Here is a 15,820-nt window from a genome sequence, read left to right as displayed (position 1 = left end):
CCTCATCAGAAGGGAGGTGATACCTGTAACCAAGGCAACGTGCAAACAACCAACTTTTCCTTTCTCCTCTTCTTCTCCCCAGTGGCCAACTTCCAAGCAGGCCTCCTACACTCATATATCTCAGAGAGAGGTGTCAAGAGAGGATGAAGACATCTTATCAGTCCCTGAGAAAATCCAAAAGGTTTAGGATGCTCCCACCAAAGAAAAGAAAATGAGATAAAGGAAAATAACTATAGATGCTTATATCAGCCAAGAGACTTATACAATAAACATAGAAACCATTTAAGTCTTCCCAGACTGAGGTCATGAAGATCCTCCTAGAAAGATTAGAAATTCAAAATAAAGTTAGATTAAAAATAGGTAGTCAAAAATATCGTACATTAAAAAAAAAAAAAAATATATATATATATATATATATATATATAGTACATTTATGTAGACCACTGCAGTGTGCAGAGTCATTTTACATACATTACTATCTTGTGAGGTAGATCACACTGTGTCCATTTGCACGGGGAGAAAATAAGGCCCAGGCTATTGAAGGGACTTGTCCAATGTCTGGCATATGGCCCAGAGCTTCCAACAGAGTCAATTTGCACTAAATACTTCTTACATGAATGAACACAGCTCATGTCAGAACTGATCTTGGGCTGAAAGTTTCTGAACCCCAGTTCAGCTTCTTGCTGTCCTGATCCATCCTAGCTGTATCGAATTCCCATAGGAGCTTTGTTCTTCTATCCAATGATTCAGTGAGTCCTCAGTGAGGTCCTATTCTGTGCCAGCCCCTGTAGTAAACACTGAATCCAGCAGTGAGGGAAGCTCAAGCCCTCACAGAGCTCTCCCCCAAGTGGTGGGGTAAGGGCAAGGGTTATACTGCAAGAAGAAAGACATAAAAGGGATCATTTCAGATTGTGACAAATGCTCTGAGGAAGCAAACAGAGTAAAGTGTTAGGGAATAACTAAGCAAAGGTGCATGTGGGAGTTATTAATGGGGCCCCACTGAAAGCTTGCTATTGAGCATTATGGCTCTACATATATAGACAGCAACGTCCTATTAATCTTCTCATATCTGTGAGTTTCAATTTAAGCATACTTTAAGAGAGCTTAGGCTACTGTTAAATACTAAACATTTGGGCAGAAATTTTTAATAAATATTGTGCACTTCACTGTTTTATTAAGCCATTGAGGCAGGTCTAGAGGGCTATCAGCTCTGCACTCAACATTCACATTGAATGGTGATTTGCTTATTTCCTTCTGTCTGTCAACTTTGTTTTATTTTCTTTCTTTTCTTTATTTCTTTTTTAGAGAGAGTGCATAAACGGGGATGAGGAGGGCAAAGAGAAAGAGAGAGAAAGAACCTTAAGCAGGCTCCATGCCCCCTGTAGAGCCCCATCCGGGGCTTGATCTCACAGCCCTAATATCACGACCTGAGCTGAAATAAAGAGTTGGACACTTAACCCTCTGAGCCATTCAGGCGCTCCATGTCAACTTTTGTTTCTTTTTTTTTTTTTTTAATTTTTTTATTTATTTATGATAGTCACAGAGAGAGAGAGAGAGGCAGAGACATAGGCAGAGGGAGAAGCAGGCTCCATGCACCGGGAGCCCGACGTGGGATTTCGATCCCGGGTCTCCAGGATCGCACCCTGGGCCAAAGGCAGGCGCCAAACCGCTGTGCCACCCAGGGATCCCTCAACTTTTGTTTCTTAGTGAAGTAGCTCAGTAGAGCTAGCCTCATATATCAAATCAGTTCTGAGCTATGACAAGGAACTAACTGCTAATGCATTAAAGTCAAAAGCCTTTGGTAAAACTGTTTTCAATTACTCCTGAGAAGGGAATGGAGGACAAACAGGAGAAGTGGCAGGAGTAAATCCTTTCCTCCTCGAGCAAATTACTCAAGAGCACACAACTAGTTAATAACAGAAACAAGACTATAACACAGCATCCACCAAGTTCAGGACTCTTTCTAATCTAGACCACAGGAATCTCTTCAGCCTTGCATGCATCCATAAAAAGAATTGTCCTAAATGATCTAACTTCTTTCTGACTTTACAACTCCATGATGGAGGACTTTTGCTTCCAGCCAAGATGGAGTAACAGGAACTGATTCACCTCCCGATCAGAAACAACTGAAATCATGAGACAAAATATATGAAGCAATGCTTTTCAAGACAATGGCCCTTAAGCAATGAAGACTAGATAGAAAACAAACAAGGTAGAGCCAGTAGTATTTTTAGCTTACTATCTTAAAAGAACTTCCAGGACTTGGGGCAGGGAGGGGAAACCCAGGTAGTGCTCAGGGAATTTCCTGAGCTGAAGACACAGAGCTAAGAATCCAGGGAGACCAAAGGGACCAGGACAGGGCAGAGTCCTGGAGAGGAAAGAGAACTGCAGAGATCTGCAGAAGGCTCTCCTTAAGTATACAGCAGACACCTGATTAGTAGAGACTTGTGGGAAAACTATATGAGGCCAGGAAAAAAACCACCAAAAAGGATTAGAGGAAACAGCATAGTGCACTCACACAAAGGAAGAAAGAGCATCTATTTGTGAGAGTCAAATTGGAAAGCTTCATAAATCACAGGGCATTGGGTGAAGTGTTTAGAAGGGTCTTGCTTCAGGACAGAGAGATAGCATAGTTAGTCCCAGACTAAATGTCACCCTGGTCCCATCTAATAAGCTTAAAAGGAGCATCTGAAAGGACAGTACTATTTTCAAGTAACTTAACTGTGTCCCAGGAAAAAGCCCAAGAATATTCATAAGAATATAAAAATATCCAACAACCAAGAAGGTAAAAAGTAACAATGTCTGGCATTCAATCAAAGATTAACAGATATGCAGAGGAAAAAAAATTTGATGCATAAGGAGAATCATCAATCAATTGATGCAGACTTAGAACTGACTGATGGTAGAGTTAGCAAATAACCTTAAGTGTTCTAATATGCATACAATTGAAGAACTGAAGGAGTCTGGATGGGGGAAATTAAGACAAAAATACAAGTATATTTGAAAAAATAATATCCCAAATGCTCTGAATTTGATGAAAAATATAAATCCACAGATCCAAGAAGTTCCATTAAATACCAGAACTATCTAAAGAATAGCTCAAGACACATCATAATGAAATTTAGAAAACATGAATGTAATAAAATATGAATATAAAAATGGCCAGGGATAAAATATGAAAAGTGACCAGGGTTGAAGATTTTTATATGCAGAGAAACAAAGAAAAGATTTATCAGATTTACAGATTTATCTTCAGAAAGAGTAAAGTGGGGATGCCTGAGTGGCTCAGCAGTTGAGCGTCTGCCTTTGGCTCAGGGCTTGATCCCAAGGTCCAGAGATGGAGTCCCACATCGGGCTCCCTGTGAGGAGCCTGCTTCTCCATCTGTCTGTCTCTGCCTCTCTCTCTATCTCTCATGAATAAATAAATAAATAACTTAAAAAAAATAAAATGAGAAGACAATAGAGCAACATACTTAAAATTTTTAAAGGGAAAAAAGGTATCAACCTAGAGTCTTTTCCCCACCACAAAAATCTTTCAAAAATGAAAATAAATACAATGAAATATTATTTGGCAAAAAAGAGGGAAAAGGACAAGATGGATGAGCCTTGAAAACATGCTATGTGTAAGAAGCCTGTTACAAAAGACTGTGTATTCTATAATGCATTTCTATGAAATGTCCAGAACAGGTAAATCTATAGAGACAAAAAGTAGATGAGTGGTTGCCAGGGGCTGAGAGGATCAAGGGGACAGTGGAATTGAGAGTGACCATGAATGGGTACAGGCTATTTCATGAGGTGATGAAAATATGCTCTAAAACTAGATTATAGTTATGGCTGCAGCATCATTCTGTGACTACACTCACCACCACTGAATTATATGCTTTAAATGAGTGAAGCGTGTAGTATGTGAATAATATCTCAGTAAAGATGTTTTTTAAAGGCAAAATAAGAACTTCTGAAGATACATAAAAAATGAAAGAATTCATCACAACAGAGCTACATTCCAACGAATGTTAAAGGAAATCCTTTTTCAGACAGAAGGAAAATAATACCAGAGGGAAATGTGGATGCCCACCAAGGAATGAACTACATTGTGAACAGTTTCCCATGTCAGTAGTCTTCTACAATTAAATATTTATCCATGGCACCATTTCCATCCTAAGGATTCACCATCATTAGTTAAACCTGGTGAGAGGGATCCCTGGGTGGCGCAGCGGTTTGGCGCCTGCCTTTGGCCCAGGGCGCGATCCTGGAGACCCTGGATCGAATCCCACGTCAGGCTCCCGGTGCGTGGAGCCTGCTTCTCCCTCTGCCTGTGTCTTTGCCTCTCTCTCTCTCTCTGTGACTATCATAAATAAATAAAAATTAAAAAAAAAAAAAAACCTAGTGAGAGAAGAGGGTCTGGGATCCAACACGGAGTGAGGAACTGACCTTACATAGAGGAAAGACATTTCTTCCTCTGTTACAGGAAGAAAGGATATGTGCAGATATCAGTATGTTACAAAGAACATTTTTTCTTCTTTTTTCCCCTTGGATCATAAGGTCGGAGGATGCAGGAGAATGGCATGCATGCATGCATGCATAAATAAATAAATAAATGTAGTCATACCTTCCATTCTAGAGCAAGGTTCAAAGAAAACACAGCAATAGTTTGTAAGAATTTTTGTGGGTAAATCTAACCTGGAGACTTAGAATCATGAATAAATGAAGTGTCCTGCTGAAGACTACAGAGAGAATGGGATTTGATGTAAGCAGTTATTTAGAAGAGTTCAAGCAGGTAAAACATCTCATTGTATCTAGGTGTTCACGTATCTTTAAGTGGAGGAGCTTAGCAGGCACCATCTTAACCAAGTGATTAAGGTTAGCATCACCAGTCATAAGATGTAGCAACATCACAAATCCCCAGAGAAAGGCACATTACTTCTTTGGTATTCTCATCAAAATGAATCCCACCTATCTAATTATGTGAAAACATCAGACAATCAAATTGAGAGAGAGTCTTAAAAAAATAACTATAGGTACTTTTCATAAATGTCAACATCATAAAAGACAAGGAAAAACTGAGAATCTATCATAGGCTAGGGGAGACTAAGGAGACATGACAACTAAATGCAGTATGGGATCCTGGATTTAATTCTAAAAGAGAATTCTGGAAAAATTGGTCAAATTTATGTTAGATTTGTATTTTAAGTTAATAGTTTTGTTTCAATGCTAATTTCTTGATTGTGGGCATTATAATATGGAAGTAAGGTGTTTATGTTAGGAAAAGTTGAATGAAGAATATACTGGAATTCTAATTCTTTTGCAACTTTTGTATAAATAAAAAATGATTGTTATATAAAAAGTTTTAAAAACTGCATTATTTACCAGGTAATCAGATGGTTGTTGAGCTCAATCACTTGGAATAGACCTAGAGTTCTAAGGTAAAATGAACAAGGCTCTGAGCACGAGGAAATTAGCCATCACCAAGCCCAAGCAATGATAATACAACCTTCCAGGTTGCTGTGGGACCTAAACTATATCACGGATGTAACACACTTAAGTTGGCCAAAGTGGGTTCTCAATAAATGGTAGATTATCTTCCCTAATGCAAGTAGTCCTTGCCCAAAAGATATCAAGGTCACAGTGCATCAAGAAGTGAAAACCTAGGGTTTTTTTTGCATTTCTTCCCCCTCAATCATTTTTTCCACAAATATTTAGTGAGCACTTACCAACAATTTCACTCCACTCAACCACCTTTATATGTGTTTGCAAGAAGTTTAAATTCCAGATCTTTTAAACTAAGACTCAGTAAACTTTTCCTGTAAAGGGACAGAGTAAATATTTTAGCCTTTTCAAGCCATATGGTCTCTGTCTTAACTATTCAACTCTGCTGTAGTAGCACAAAAATGCATGAGTAGATAGGATTGTGTTCCAGTAAAACTTTATTTATAAAAAAGAAAAAAGATGGTGGATCAAAGTTGGCCCATGGATTATAGATTGCCGACCTCTGTCTTAAAAATTCAAGAAATACATGAATATTTCCACCAGCCCAATATTGAAGAAGATAAGCTCATCCAAGATTCTTTTTTTTAATTGTTTTTTTTTTTTATTTATGATAGTCACACACACACACACACACACAGAGAGAGAGAGAGAGAGAGAGAGGCAGAGACACAGGCAGAGGGAGAAGCAGGCTCCATGCACCGGGAGTCCGACATGGGATTCGATCCTGGGTCTCCAGGATCGCGCCCTGGGCCAAAGGCAGGCGCTAAACCGCTGCACCACCCAGGGATCCCTCATCCAAGATTCTAAAATGAATTTCTCCAAAATAAAATAAAACTAGAAAATAATTTGGTTCTCAGACCAGGTCATACATAATGAACACTTGATTTGGAATTTTACATTTTCAGTTGAACATTTGCTTTAGAAGATTTCCTTTTTTTACATACAATAACATTTATGATGACTCAAGCTTTAAACTGTCAAACAAAGGCATGCATGCAACCAGAAGTTAGCCTCCAGAGGCCTCCCTGACCCTTGACTCTTTTTTGGACTGCAGTCAGCATCTGTGACTGGTCTTTGTTCTGAGATATCATGCTTTAAATACAGTTCAGTAAAGCCACAATTACAGATTCCAAATGAGCATTATCATCATTGCTTTTGAAAGAGGTTGTTTTAGAGAGTGTGGAATGGCCCTGGAAATGAAGACAGAAGGCAGCAAATAGCAAACTGGTGTCTACGTTGCCTTTACTCTGGGGAGGAGGGCCATTTCTGAAATCTGCCTGGATGACACGAGTTAGCCTGAGTTACCTGTCCAGAAGGAGTCTGAAATGTTCTTGCCTCAGGACACAATGGGACCAGCTTCCTGCTGTCCACACCATGATGTTCACAGTAGAAGCTTGAGTCTGTTGCTACCTCTGCCAGGTAGTCACAGCCTCTCTGAATCTCAGCTTCCTTCAAGCAAGTAATTTATCATGATCAAATTTTTACTTCACTTTGGACACCATGTATTTAATAGAAGAAACAACTTTCACTGTAGTGTGGGAATGTAATACAATTTTCCTAAGTATCTACCCCCAAGGCATATTCTAAGTATTAAGGCCCCACCCCATTTCCACAAAGCTTCCCAAATGTAAGGGAAGCTTTATTCTAAGGTATAAGTGCAACATTGGGTTTCCCAATGTAAGCTATTTAGCAAGATTTTAGTGACTCCATGGTGTATCAGTTAGGGATATATTTGGCTGCATTTCACAGAAAGCCAACTATCAGTAGCTTAAACAAAGAGAGTGGGTTTTTTGTTTTGTTTTGTTTTTTTGGTGTTTTGTTTTGTTGTCTTTTATGTGAGGCTTGAACTCACAACTTTAAGATCAAGATCTGAGCTGAGATCAAGAGTTGAATGTTCAACCCACTGAGCCACCCAGGTGCTCCAAGAGAGTATTGTTTTTATTTCATATGACAAGAATTCCAAGGTAGGGGTGCCTGGGTGGCTCAGTGATTGAGTGTCTGCCTTCAGCTCAGGTCATGATCCTGGGGTCCTAGGATTGAGTCCCGCATCTGGCTCCCCACAGGGAGCCTGCTTCTCCCTCTGCCTATGTCTCTGCCTCTCTCTCTCTCTCTCTCTCTCTCTCTCTCTCTCTCTGTCCATTATGAATAAATAAATAAAATCTTAAAAAAATAATTCCAAGGTAGCAGGTGACACAAGAAAATATACTTCAGTTTAGTGATATCATCATATCTAGGATCCTTCTTTCTTTCCTCTCAGATAGCCTTAAGTCTGTTGGCTTCTCACCTCAAGGTGACAATTTGGCTGCTATAGCTCCAGACAATACATCCATATTCCAAGTAGGAAGAATAAGGAGGACTAAAGAAAACTTCCTGAAATGGCTTTCTCCTTTTATCAGTAAAGGAAAAACTATTCTGGAGGCCTCCTAACAGACCCAATATCCCTGTACAGACTTCCTTTTGCATTCTGTTGGGCATTTATGAGCTCACAGCTATCCCTAGAAGTAGAAAAGCCAGGACAGTGAATGTGTTGGATGTCCAGCCACTATAATAAAGGTGGCAAGGAAGAAGAGGGTGGATAGGTGTCAGATTACTCAACTCAATTTGTCTTCCACAGCATATTATATGTATATATATTCTTGAATTTCTTTTTTTTGTGTTCTCCTATTTGTCAATCATAAAAGCATTTCTTTTATTATTGAAAAAGTAATTTTTAAAAGTTTATTGTTATGATAACTTGATTATTGTTGGAGGCATCACTTTAAACCCAATAAAAATGTTGGTGTCTAAATAAACATAGTTTCTAATCGCCCTTCCAATATACCCTCTATAGTAGGAGTTGGCAAACAGTGGCATAGGCCAAAGCAGCCCACCATAGGCAGTTCCAGGTTTTACTGGAACACAGCCACACTCATTCATTCGTTTTTATCTATGGCTGCCTTTGTGCTGCTATAGCAGAGTCGAGTAGTTATAATAAAGATCATGTGACCTGCACACCTTACAGTCTGGCCCTCTACAGCAAAGGTTTGCCAACCCTTGACAGATGGGATATGCCCTAGGAGAAGCTAGCTTATCCTGGAAAATTTTCAGACTCTTCTTGCATGTCTTCAGGACTGAATGCAATTTTTTTAAAAAATGAAAACAACATTCCTATATGGTCTTGCTGATACTAGCACTGGAAGCTACAGAAACTGATCTGGTCCTTGTGTCTACACTGGGCCACAGGTTTGCCTTTGTTTTAAATGAACTATTTCTAGTTTCCCATAAAAAATAAGCTATTATGTTAAAAATCACCTACTTGGAGAGGAGAATCATTTAACACGTTTCCAGTTCATTTGTATCTGATTTTTCAAAATGCCAAGTAATGAACTCATTGGCTCAGGGATCACCATCATAACTGAACCAATAACAAAGTCATCTTGCTTTTTATAGACTTCACAAACAAAAACATTTTAAGAAAAAGTATATCTTTTCTAAGTCAGGGAGAATAGGACATGTCCAGTGAAGCTACACAAAGCTCATTGGAAACTGATTCCCTCTCCCTATGTCTCCCCTGAAAGCAGGATGTATCCACTCTTCTTGAGGGCCATAATCCATCCTGACCGCCTCTGGGGCTTAATTAATGGCACCCTTCCCTAATAGAACAGTTAAGCTCTCTAATGTAACTGTGGCTGATCTCAAGTTCTGGCTTTGGACAAAAATCCAACAAACTTGGATATGAATCTTCAGAAAGCTGAGCTGCTTTAGCCAATGGCACAAGGTAAAAGCCCAGGAAAGACCCAGACACCCCTTGGCCTTCTCTAGTGCCTCCTGTCTGCCCTAGTTTCTGAGCTGCTGACCACATGGCAGGCTTTGCAATGGGTCAGCAGTTGTGGCCAGCTTGGCCCGCTGTCTGCTAATTACATAAGCTATACTTACCTAGAAAGTATGGGTGGTTTCTTATAAATCTGGCTGCTATGATTATAAATTTAATTCCTAAAAGTAGCCCAGAATGTGGGGTTTTCTCTTTTTTTACCCTAGCCCCTACCCTCCACCCAAAACAATACAAATGCATGCAGAACAACAACAATAACAACAACAATCCAGAAATGGATTAAAGAGGAAAGCAAATCCATTTTCTCTTTTGTTTTATACTTTGTGCTTGACATGTAGTAGCATCATGTCATCTGCCAAGCAGCTCAGCTGAGGTCATGCCTTATTTGGCTGATGAGGAAACAGGGAGGTCAAATGACTTGTGCAAGATTCCAAGGAGAAGTGGCTGGGCCAGGCTCCAGGGCAGGTCTATCCCATTCCAAAGGCCACCCTGGAACTATTAGATCATAAAAAGAAAGAGCCGGTCTATTTAGGGACAGATGGCAGAGCAGAAAGAGGGAAAGAACCTGGGTTCTGGACGAGATATTGAACAGTGAAGATTTGCCCACCTCCATGCTTCTTGTTAGACAAGGAAAACAGTGCCTGAGCCTGAAATTACTTTTAGTTGGATGTTCTACTATTTGTGGCTGAACGCATCCCAGACTGATGTCTGTGTGGGAGCAAATGGTTCCCTCCACTCACATTGCCCTGCACCTCACTCCTTCCTTAACAGATCTGGCAGTGTCTAGACTATTCCACACATCGTTAAGACACAGCTTAAAAGTCACCTCTTACCGGAATGTTGCTTGAAGCCTCTCACTCACAGTTAGGGTCCCCTGCTTGTGCCTCTGTCATACCTGGTATTTTTTTTTTTTCATGCCTGGTATTTTGTCTGTCCCACCACACTATTCACTTTGAGTTGGAAGGACTGCTTTCTGATTTCTGATTTCATGCTTTCCCACAGACTCTAAACTTTCTGAGGACACACACCATCCTATATCCTTAATGCTAGGCACTGCAGTAGATGCCTAATAAATGTGGAAGAAAAGAGAGAGGGAAAAAGATGGACAGGGAAGGAGGGAAAGAAGAAGGAAGGACTGAAGGAAGGGAGAGGGGAAGGAAAACACTAACTCTTTGAAACGGGTATGTCCAGTATTTGTTTGTGATTAAGAGCATGGGCCCTGGAATCTGACTCCCCAGAGTTTAGGTATCTACTCTACTACTTACCTAAACCTCTCCAGGTTTAGGTATCTGCTCTACTACTTACAGTGCTATGATTTTGGCAAGTTGTGTAATCTAAGTGATCATATAATTTAATACAAAACTTTTGAGCATGGAAGGTGATAGAAGGTTAAACTCAACAAGAAGCTGGGATAACATATTTAAGTGCGGACAGTGTCAGCAGTCCAGGACAGGTGGTCTTCTTCTGTTTAAACTCCTTGGAGCTCAATTGCTTCATCTATAAAATGATGGCAATGGTACCTGTTTTATAGGATTGTTTTAAGGATTGAGTTAAACACTATAGGTAGAGCTTTCAAAGCAATGCTTGGGACTTATTAAGTATTCTATAATGTTAGCCACCCTATTATTGAAGATGTGAAAGCTGAGGATCAGAAAGGTTAAGTCAGTTTCCCAAGAACACTCAGCTGGCGAGTAACATGTCACCCCCAAGTGACCAGATTCTAAGCTGAGTGATCTCCCCAGGACAACTCAGCCTCTTCTAGACTAATCAAAGCACTCTCTCTGTTTAGCCTGTAGCCAACACTGACTAAGGCCAGGGTGGGGGACTGTCCACGTCCTGGCAGCAAAGGCAAGGGGTAAGGGGCAGGCAGGGACCATGATAGGATGCCTTCCCCATGCAGCAGCTTCAGAGTTCCTCCTACCCCCAGCCAGATGTTCTTTGTCCCCCAAGAGATCAGCACAAGAAGAAGGGGAATTAGTCACCAAATTCCCCACCAGCCCAGGTTGCTGTCACCAATCCTCCTCTTCTTCCAACCCAGCCCATCTCCCTGGCCCCCATCACATCACTGCTGAGGCATTTGGCTTGAACAGGCTTTGCTGCTGCAGGTTGCTGATAAGACACAACCTAAAAGCTTCTAGGCATCCAACACCATTATACTGGTCTGATGATATGTGCTTGGACCCTTCTTTGCTGCACAGAAGTTTTGGCTTTCATGTAATCAGAGCTTACTTATCCCCTCTCTCCCCTGGATCACAAACTCTGCAAGAATCAGGAGAGTATCAAGAGTCTCACAAATGCTTAGTGATGACTGGGGGATATTTGTCTCTTGGGAGTTAAGAAAAGGAGCTTTGGATTCAGAGTTGAATTTGCCTTCTGACTCCATCACTCAAGAGCTGCATAACCTGCAGAAGCAGCCTCTCCTAGCTTCAATTTCTAATCTAGAAATTATGCTGGTGGTAACAGTAACCACCTTGCAGAGTCATGATGAAGGATAGAATTGATGCCAATCGAGTCCTTAGCCAGGGATGTAGGAAGTGCTCCAATACATTTTAGTTATTATTGTTATTTTCATCATTCTCACTGGGTCAATGGAAATTATTTCCTAATATCAAATTAACCTTCTATCTCTGTGCAGCCAGCCTGTATGCCCATGCCCTGAGCCCGGAAAGGTAGTTGTACTGAATCCGTAAAAAAGAGCCAAGAGCCCCAGAGTGCATAACTATGATGGCCTGAAGCTGAAGTAGATCAGAAATACCTTAAGACTATGCAGGATCCAGGGCTGGCTACCTCAATCCTTTTTGACTAATCAGGTCTGATTTATCCAATTCTCTTGTTCTCAACAGTGTCTCAATCGCTTACAAGGCTACTCATCACTTTGGTCAAGGAGTAACTCAATTTAACCCTCAACACCTGGAGTGAACACTTTCAATGCTACGCCCAGATTCACTCACATCTGTTTTTACTGGTTTTGTACATCTATCCAAAGCTTCTGTATGCTTACTTCTAATAGCTTTTATTTACAATTTTCTTTAGAGAAATACTCTGGAGCCAATGAGCCAAACTGTCTGAATGTGCAGAGAGCCAGAAGCTTTCAAGGAATCCTACAGCCAATGGCCACTGGTTGGAGTAGGAAAGCTCAGCAACCTGGCCTTGAGGCAGGAGGAACTCTCAAGATGTAATTTATTCTCCAGAGCTCCCTGCAGGAGCAGGTTAGAACCTGAAACTGTGCCTGAAATTGTACCCTAGATCGACTTTGTCTTCTCCAACCTGCTCTCCTTGTCCTTTTCCAGTTTCTCCTGGGAGTATATTCTTGATAAGTTCCTTGTTATTACAGAAATTGCCACCTCAGGATCTGCTTCTGCAGAACCTGTCCCGAGACAACCAGATGAAGGTTACTCCTTGAGACTGTGCATCTTTCAGCAGCCTAGTACTCACCCTCCCTACCCTGGCAGTCTCATAAGGGCAGCCAACCTGGACCCCTCTTCTCTTCCTGACTTGCTCCAGCTCCACCCTCTTCTCTTATGATCCTTTACATGTGGATCTATCTTTTCTTTCTGATTAGAAAAAGAGTGATGGTCACGTGCCAAACAATCAAAAAAGTCAGAATCCAAACCAGATCCGTCTGATTTCACATTCTTAACCACTTAAGTTTCAGCTTTGTGGCTCCTCTCTGGGATCCTGATTTGAGAATGTCTTCCAAAGACTCTTAATTTGGGTTCACCTCGTGGAACATCCCCAACTCAAATTCTTTTAAGCCTTTCTATTTCCACATTCTGACATTTTAGAACATAAAGCCTGGCCCTGGCCCATCCAATGTCCTAAAATGGAAGATGTGATATCTTTGAACTTCATTCACTCATGCACACAGTCTAGAAAATTTACTGAATGCATTCACTATCTCAGGCTCTATTTGAAACACTAGAGATACCTGATTACTGGATTATGGAAGGAAGGGATGGATATGGAAAGCTATTACTCTCTTTCTGGTTTTAATTTCTTTAATGCTTTTTCCCAAACTCCACCAAGAGTTAAAAATGGTATAACATAAAAAATAATGGGCTTTGTGGATGGGAGGGAGAACCTGAGCTTAAAAATACTCCAAGCAAAATATTGGCTATGTGATATTGGATAGATTCTTGTAAGGTGACTCTTCGGCAATGGTTCTAAACCTGGATACAACCAGGATTTATTTGGCTATATCTGCAGACAGTTTTTGGTTGTCACAGCTGAGGGATGGGTGAAAGCCAGAGGTGCAGTGAAACATCCTGCAATGCACAGGACAGTCCCCCACAGCCGAAAACTATTTGGCCCCAAATATCAATAGTGCTGAGGTTGAGAAACTCTGCTTTATAACAGTTCCAAACCCACAAGGCTGATGTAGAAACAAATGAACAACTTGCTCCTACTAAGTGTGAACCCCCCTTTTCCCTTCCTCCTTCTGTAGCACAGAATACTAATGTACCCTCAGATCTGGGATTTTGCCGGGAAGCATGAGGCCTAACTCTCTACCTCCCTCACTCCCACCTCAGCCCAAGAGAATTGGCTTAAATTCACAAAACAACTTTTCTCACTTCAAAGGAGGTATTCTGTTCTCTTTTGCAGTGACAGAGATTAAATAGGTGCTTATCATTCTAGCATATGTTGGGAGGCTAAGGGCTTTTTTCTTGTTTTAAGGAAATGGAAGCCACAAAAAAGATCATATAGCAGGCATAATGGCAACCAGATTTCGTCCTGTGCTTTACTATAAAAGCCAAGCTGTAGGCACTTGCCTACATAAAAATGCCTGTGGGGTTGAACCCAGGTATGCTGGATTAAGGGCCTCTGGGGCCAATTCTGCTTTACTCTCTCCTAAAGCTATGACATTCTTAGCAAATTCCACTTCCTATTGCATAATTAATTACAACTTGCCCCAACTAGGAAACAACGGACATGGAATCAGCCATTCTTGATTAGAGTCTCTGCTGCGTCTACTTGTTACTGTCTAACATGGTAGCCACTAGCAACAAATGGTTATTTAAATCTGTTAGTAAAATGCTTAAAAAATTAAAAATTCAGTTCCCTCCATCATACTAGCCACATCTCAGGTGCTCAATAGCCTTTGTGGCTAGTGACTACCATATGAGATAATGTAGAATATTCCAGAAAATCATAGAAAGTTGGGCCGTACTGCACAAGGGATGTTGCATGAAGCTATTTCCTTGGGCCCTTGTTTCTTCGATAGCAAAATGGGGACCATATTTCTTGTCCCTTTTCCAGAACTGTTGAGAAGGTAAACCAATGGAGTATGTAAAATATAAAACAGTATACAAATGTAAAGACTGTGATAAGAGTCCAGACATTTCTTTTACCAAAGATGGTCAGCCTTGCTTTATTGCCAAGAAACCAGAATGCTTCTGTCCAGGCAGTTTATTTCTTTTCTTTTTTGGGGGGAAGAGGGAGGCAGAAGGGAGAGAGAGAATCTTAAGCAGGCTCTACACCCAGCACAGAGCCCAATGTGGGGCTTGGACTCACAACCCTGGGATTATGACCTGAGCTGAAATCAAGAGTCAGTGAAATCAGACACTTAAATGTCTGAGCCACCTGGGCATCCCCAGGCCTATTATTTCTAAAATAATAAATAATCACTCAGAGTGACTAACTTTAAGGTGAGCAAGTTTTGTGGATATATTCCCCCTTCCTTCATAACTAAAGTCTTTCCTATGTATAAAGCAAATCCACTGGTCCATTCAAAGAGTTTTTCAGGTCACAAATCTTTCCTTTGCCTACTTAGGAAGGTTTCACTACTGGTTTTTTAACTTTTCCTCCCAAAAACTCATCCCAGCTTCTCCATCCATAATGGGGAATTCAAGAAAATACAGTTTCTGGGCATGAGGGAATCTTTGAATTTTTCTTCTTTGAGATCAACAAAGCCTTCCAAATCAAATAGGAAGAATAATTCACATTAAGCCCTAAGTAGTCTTTGGTGTTTGCTCTGCTGTCAGCTTGGACACACTCCACCAAAAGAGTAGTTCTCTGTTTTTACTTAGGCTTGTCCTGATCTGTTGTAAGTCATAATTTGATGAAAGCATTAAAAAGCAGTAAGAGCATGCATGTCAAGTAATTGGCTAAATTATGTCTGAGAGGGCTCAGAGCATGCCAATGGGGCAGCTCAGGCAATCTAGAAGGTACCATTGGAGCCTGGAAGGTTGAGCTATTCCCAGGCCCATCAGACGTCCTTGTGTTTTCCTAACAGTAGTAATAAGCTTTGGCATTTGACTGGCACTCTTCATGCTCTTCAGGGTGAACATGCTTTATCAACATCCACTGTTTAGCTATTCCATCAATTATTCCTTATGCAAGGAAACACCACAGATCTGAAAAATGGAGTCCTAGGACCAGGTAGGCCACAAGGAAAACTTAGATGTTGCTTTGACACTCTTTGCATATCAGGACTATTCCAATGATCAAAGCAGACAAAAATTCTGTTTCTGTGGAGGCTATATTTTACTTAGGAGGGCAAGATGTGGAGGGGAAAAGCAGTAA

This window comes from Canis lupus, chromosome 10 (assembly GCF_011100685.1).
Source record: "Canis lupus familiaris isolate Mischka breed German Shepherd chromosome 10, alternate assembly UU_Cfam_GSD_1.0, whole genome shotgun sequence".
Taxonomy (NCBI): domain Eukaryota; kingdom Metazoa; phylum Chordata; class Mammalia; order Carnivora; family Canidae; genus Canis; species Canis lupus.
This window is presented reverse-complemented; position numbering follows the sequence as displayed.